This window comes from Triticum aestivum, chromosome 2B, assembly GCF_018294505.1.
Source record: "Triticum aestivum cultivar Chinese Spring chromosome 2B, IWGSC CS RefSeq v2.1, whole genome shotgun sequence".
Taxonomy (NCBI): domain Eukaryota; kingdom Viridiplantae; phylum Streptophyta; class Magnoliopsida; order Poales; family Poaceae; genus Triticum; species Triticum aestivum.
Genome location: NC_057798.1, coordinates 674,177,795 through 674,184,827, shown reverse-complemented (window position 1 = coordinate 674,184,827; position 7,033 = coordinate 674,177,795).

The following is a 7,033-nucleotide window of genomic DNA, read 5'->3' as shown; positions in this document are numbered from 1 at the left end:
AAAGCCATCCAATCTTTATAATCGTGCGGGCCCTTCTAAAATCCCTTCACGTATCTTGGACTCTAGGAATTGAAAAAAACGACCTTTGGTTGAATACGGATGATCTAGTTCAACACGGCAACTCAACTCATAGCAAGGAGTTCAATAGACTAGCACACATATTTTCATACTAGAATACTACACATCAAGCATGTTACCAATCCATCCACCATCACTAGCTATCAATCCTTTCCAACATGAAAATAACTCCTAGCATGCTTCAAATCCATCACCACTAGCTACGAGAACATCATACTCACACAAATTGGCGGTGTACGATGCTACAACATGGTCACGGATCTGACTGTACCACATGCTCAGAGATCTAGTTAGAACTAGTAGAGAGAAGGGTTGATTGAACTCACAGACGTCATCGGAGCAGCTCGAAGGAGGTGTTGAACACGACGGAGAAGATGAGGAGTCGATTTGGCGCCACCATCAACCGGCGGCCGAAGCAGGACCGCTGCTTACCTGGTCGTCGATGTTGATCCGCGTCTAAGGGAAAGCTCAAGAGGGGGAAATGTTGGCGAGAGATTTGGCGGTGAGGTGAGGCTAGCTATATAGGGCGACCGATTCGGCAGGTGGTGACGTCAATTCTTCCCGCCGCTTTTTCGGGGACGCGCACGAACTCGCGCCATCTCCGTGGACGTAGGAGGTCAGCTCCGCATTTCCCTCCCCTGCATCGCTCGAGACTGGGTCGCTAGAAACAGCCGATTCGGTCATTCCTAAGGAGCCTGACTGAGGAGTGCTTTAAAGTTTGTGCGAACTAAAAAATTGATACAGACAGACAACTAAACAATCTGTTTTCTTTCCGCGTGGGTCTTGCTGGCCTGATGCGAGCGATCAAACGTGTCCTTGACGCGTGAGATCGGCATGGAATCTCTCGTGTCCAGAGTGACGTATGCCATGGCCAATCGATCGACTGATCGACCACCCTGCAGTTGCATGCATGCTTGGACAGTTGCATCCCGGTCGGTCCATCAGGTCAACATGCCGTCGGGCAGCGTGCCGAGTGAGTTCATCTTTGCATCGCATCGCTGAAGGGAAGGACGCAGTGTACGAGCATCGTCTTGATCCGTTTTTTCTCCGGTGCTGCATCTTGCAACACCGTGTGGAGTCGGACGGACGGAAGATCTGTTTTATGCTTCGCGCAGACAAGCTCACTCGAAGCTTCCCGAACACGCACATATGTCGAAACAAATTAGTCACTGGCGTAAGAAAAACGTGGGACGGAGGGAGTATGAAATTAAAAGAGTGGGCGCCGTAGTAGTCTCGTGAGCCTGAATTATTTCTCTTGACCAGTCATACAGCGTAGGCAGTGATTTATTGGCATCGTCACTACATCAGGCACACTGGTCGATTGAATCATATATATACAGAATATATATCTTGGAACAAACCACTGTGAAAACCGAGTAACGCAGAGGTTGATTTTTGAGGAACAACGGATATGTAACTGAAACAGAAACTCCATCATCATACAGTAAGCCGTAAGCATATGCTGGTAGCCGGTTTCTCGGAGCAAAGAAGACGAGACCTGCGTACGCATCGCTACCGGCATCCGTACTTGGAAGTGATCAACCAGACGACCGAGTTGATTCGATTGAACGGCCAGTGAACTGGTAGCTACAGTAGTTGAGGCGGGACGGGAGGGGACGGCTTTGGGCAAGGGCAGCACGACGTACCTACGTGCAGTAGAGCGTGCTGTTTCTTCTTTGCCATCAAAACCGCGAAACAGTAGCGCATCTCATCCAAGTCGCCATCGCCATCGCCATCGGGCACCCCTCGATCGACCGAGACGTGGGGAAACGAAACCCCGTCCCGTGGCCGAAATAACATGTGAGCCGACCGGTACCTCTTGTGCGCGCAGGTCATCAGCCGACGGCCAGCGTCCGGGTGAGTGAATGAATGAGCTCGACAGGGAGGCACATGGTGCTGGATCGAGCACACGTCGGGACACGGACGGAAGCGTGAGCCCAAACCAAATGAGCAGGCATTGACCAGTTGACCACCGCCTCAGCGCGCCGCAGGTCGCCGCTCGCGATCGAGTCTGGCAGTGCTGCACAGGCCACAGGCTGCGGCGCCGGCCGGGGCGCGGCGCGTGGCACGCACGAGCCGGCCGCGTCTCTGCTCTGCGCTGCTGCTGATTGCTTTTTTTTCGTAGTAATACGTGACTTATTAATCAAATAAAGATTCACTTACAAGCAACGTAAACATCGATATAGCATGACTGAAAAGATATCAATTTTGCCCTCTAGGGCCGGGAGCTAATGAATAAAAAAGGTTGGATACGCCCCTCTACCATATCTAGAGAAATAGAATAGTCCTACACGAAACAGATTTCCGGACGTTCATAGAAAGATTATTGCTAATTGCCCAAAGTGAGAAGCAAAAATGTTCTGATAAAGACGTTCTTCAGTAATATCATCATGACTTTCGAAATCATGTGCGGTAGCAATACCAAACCAAATACGACGAGTAGTGGGGTCCTGAGCTGATAGTCCTATGCAAAAAACTAGTGCATGTCCCTCTTCACTAAGGAAAAGAAGACATATCACTTTTTCACCTGAGCTCGACGCGGCTCCATCGCTGATCAACAGTTTTACGGACCTCCAAAGTAGTTTGCCTGAAGCAAAATCATTACCGTTGAAAAAATCAGATCAGGGCAACGTGTCCCCGGGCACGCTATCGAACTTCAGAACTGACACCCCCGCACGACTACGGCGTCGGAGAAGGAAACCAGAACTATCAGCCTCCAACCGCAGACCCAGCACAAGATGCACCATCTTTCAGCTGTCACTTGTGTAGACAACCGTCCGCGCGTACTTCTGGATGACAAAACCTCCCTACTCCACCATTACGTCGGAGACAACGCCGCGGCAACGGAGACAGAGCAGAAGAAGAGACACACCTGATGGAGTCGCCGCCACCACCTCGCCGACACCATCCATGAACCCTAACGCCGTCGATCTGAAGGATCGGCAAACATACGATGCCATCAAATCCGAGACACCGCCATGAAAGACACGCCGGTGTGGGCGTGAAGTTGAGACAGATTTATTCGTCCGGACGCCGCTCCCACCACCCAAACGACGCACCACGACCTACAAATGCAAACCCTAACTACAGAGCGGAGGAACGGGGTTCCCCTCCCTCCTGCTGTCGGAGCAGCAGCCGGAGGGAGAGGGGTCCATCGCCCTCACAGAGGAGATCGGTGAAAAAAGGATCGCCTCCCTAGTCGCCTCGTGGCGGCGGCTAGGGTAGGAAAACGTTTCGTATCCGCTGCTGATTGCTTCATCAGTCAGCGCAATCACACGCGCATGGGTTGGGTCGCACGTACGTACATATGCGCCGGGCGCTACTTGAGTGTGTGCCGCTGCGCTGCGGCGCCGAGTCCCTCCAAACTAGAGTTGCGGCCTGGTCGGTCGCAGCACATGCCTGCTCAGCTGCTCCGTCGCAATTAATTATGAATCCGCCTAGGACACAGACATAATTATGTCACATCTAATTTCTTTTAGAAACATCTAAGATTTCACTCCTAGTTCGTTGTTTGTTTCCGCTTTGGGCTGGGCCTTTGACCTGAACGTTACATTAGCGGAAAAATCCTTCTACGTTGGTTGCCACCCGGAGAGGTCCTATGGGACGCCACCGAGTGGGCCGGCCCATTCGCAGCACTGCAGCGAGCGAACAAACGTGCTGTAGGTAAAAATAGAGCGCCCACGTGGGGGATCGAAGTCGCCACCACTGGCTTCTGAATGACTCTGGCTAGCCACTCGACCTGACAGCGCGTTCGTGACTGTTGTACACCGCGGAATACTAAATGACTAAGGAGAGGGTCAGCTCAAAGATGTACTGTAGCGGCCGGACCGTGTGACACGAACAAGCCAAGGTAGAGTTTTTTCTCGAAGCTCCACATCTTTCTTTTTAAAACGTGAACATTTTTTAAAAACACAAATAAAATTCGAATTTCAAACCTTTTCAAAAAAGATAAACAAAAAATAGAAACCAGAAAAGTATTTTGAATTTGTGAACAGTTTTTTTAAAGGAACATTATTTAAATTCTGAACAAATTTGAAAGCCTGAACATTATTTGTAACTCCCCGAACAATTTTTTTATTTGTGAACAAATTCTGAAAACAAGAACATTTTTTGAAATTGTGAACAAAATTTTGAAACCTCAAACATTTTTTGAAATTGTAAACATTTTTGGAATTTGTGAACAAATCCAAAATGAGAATTTGTTCTGAAATTCTGAACGATATTTGAAATTTTCAAAAAAGATCGACAAGAAAAATAAACTTGAAAAAGAAAAGGAGAAAAATAAAAAATATATTCGTGAACGTTGTTTTGAAAGTATTTAGAAAATGAGAGAACAATTTTTTAAATTTCTGAACAAGATTTGAAAACAGGAACATTTTCTGAAATTCCCAAACAATTTTAAAATGCGAACATTTTTTGAATGTAGGAACAACATTTGAAAACAGGAGCATTTTTTAAAATTCCCAAACAATTTTAAAATGCGAACATTTTTTGAATGTAGGAACAAAATTTGAAAACAGGAACATTTCTTGAAATTCCCAAATAATTATAAATGCGAACATTTATTGAATGTAGGAACAAACTTGAAAACAGGAACATTTCTTGAAATTCCCAAATAATTTTAAAATGCGAACATTTTTTGAATGTAGGAACAAAATTTGAAAACAGGAATATTTTTTGAAATTCCCAAATAAATTTAGAATGCGAATATTTTTTGAATGTAAGAAATTTGAAAACAGGAACATTTTTTTTGAATTCTGAAACAATTTTAAAATGCAAACATTTTTCGAATGTAGGAACAAAATTTGAAAACAGGAACAGTTTTTTAAATTCCCAAACAATTTTAAAATGCGAACATATTTCGAATGTAGGAACAAAATTAGAAAACAGGAACTTTTTCAAAAATTTGAACCTTTTATTAGAATCTTGAATATTTCTGGAAAAAGAAAATTAAATTGAATAAAAAGAAAACAGAAAAAGAAAACCTGACCACAAATCAATAGAAAGAAAATAAAGAAAAGAAAAAATTATAGAAAAGAAACAAAAAACCGTTTCAGGGAACCTTCTGGAAGGTTCCCAAAGCCGGATGGGGTAATGCAACACGATCTACTCAAATGGGCCGGCCCAGTCGTGTCGGTCGGCCGCTCGCCTGTGCGTTGCCCCGGCAACTTGCCGCAATGCATTTCCTAAATGGCGCTCTCTGCGCTCGATATAGTTCTTTGTGCAATTGGGCGCACACCCCCCATCCGCACTGGTCTGGCCCATCTTACTTTTTTTCCCTTCTTATCTAACATTTTTTGAAATTCGTAAACAATTCTAAAATGCGAACATTTTTTGAATGTAGGAACAAATTTTGAAAACAGGAACATTTCTTGAAATTTCCAAATAATTTTAAAATGCGAACATTTTTTGAATGTAGGAACAAAATTTAAAAACAGGAACATTTTTTGAAATTCCCAAATAATTTTAGAATGCAAACGTTTTTTTAATGTAGGAAATTTGAAAACAGGAACATTTTTTTGAATTCTAAAACAATTTTAAAATGCAAACATTTTTCGAATGTATGAACAAAATTTGAAAACAGGAACAGTTTTTAAAATTCCCAAACAATCTTAAAATGCGAACATTTTTTGAATGTAGGAACTAAATTTGAAAACAGGAACTTTTTCAAAAAATTGAACTTTTTTTAGAATCTTGAATATTTCCGAAAAAAGAAAATTAAATTGAATAAAAAGAAAAAAGAAAAATAAAAACCTGACCGCAAATCAATAGAACGAAAATAAAGAAAAGAAAAAATTATAGAAAAGAAACAAAAAACCGTTTCAGGGAACCTTCTGGAAGGTTCCCAAAACCGGATGGGGTAATGCAACACGATCTACTCAAATGGGCCGGCCCAGTCGTGTCGGTCGGCCGCTCGCCTGTGCGTTGCCCCAGCAACTTGCCGCAGTGCATTTCCTAAATGGCGCTCTCTGCGCTCGATATAGTTCTTTGTGCAATCGGGCGCACACCCCCCGTCCGCACTGGTCTGGCCCATCTTACTTTTTTTCCCTTCTTATCTAACATTTCTTCAAATTCCCAAACAATTTTAAAATGCGAACATTTTTTGAATGTAGGAACAAATTTTGAAAACAGGAACATTTCTTGAAATTTCCAAATAATTTTAAAATGCGAACATTTTTTGAATGTAGGAACACAATTTAAAAACAGGAACATTTTTTGAAAATCCCAAATAATTTTAGAATGCAAACGTTTTTTGAATGTAGGAAATTTGAAAACAGGAACATTTTTTTGAATTCTAAAACAATTTTAAAATGCAAACATTTTTCGAATGTATGAACAAAATTTGAAAACAGGAACTGTTTTTTAAATTCCCAAACAATTTTAAAATGCGAACATTTTTTGAATGTAGGAACAAAATTTGAAAACAGGAATTTTTCAAAAAATTGAACTTTTTTTAGAATCTTGAATATTTCCGAAAAAAGAAAATTAAATTGAATAAAAAGAAAAAAGAAAAAGAAAAACCTGACCGCAAATCAATAGAACGAAAATAAAGAAAAGAAAAAAAACCGTTTCAGGGAACCTTCTGGAAGGTTCCCAAAACCGGATGGGGTAATGCAACACGATCTACTCAAATGGGCCGGCCCAGTCGTGTCGGTCGGACGCTCGCCTGTGCGTTGCCCCGGCAACTTGCCGCAGTGCATTTCCTAAATGGCGCTCTCTGCGCTCGATATAGTTCTTTGTGCAATCGGGCGCACACCCCCCGTCCGCACTGGGCTGGCCCATCTTACTTTTTTTCCCTTCGTATCTAACATTTCTTGAAATTCCCAAACAATTTTAAAATGCGAACATTTTTTGAATGTAGGAACAAATTTTGAAAACAGGAACATTTCTTGAAATTTCCAAATAATTTTAAAATGCGAACATTTTTTGAATGTAGGAACACAATTTAAAAACA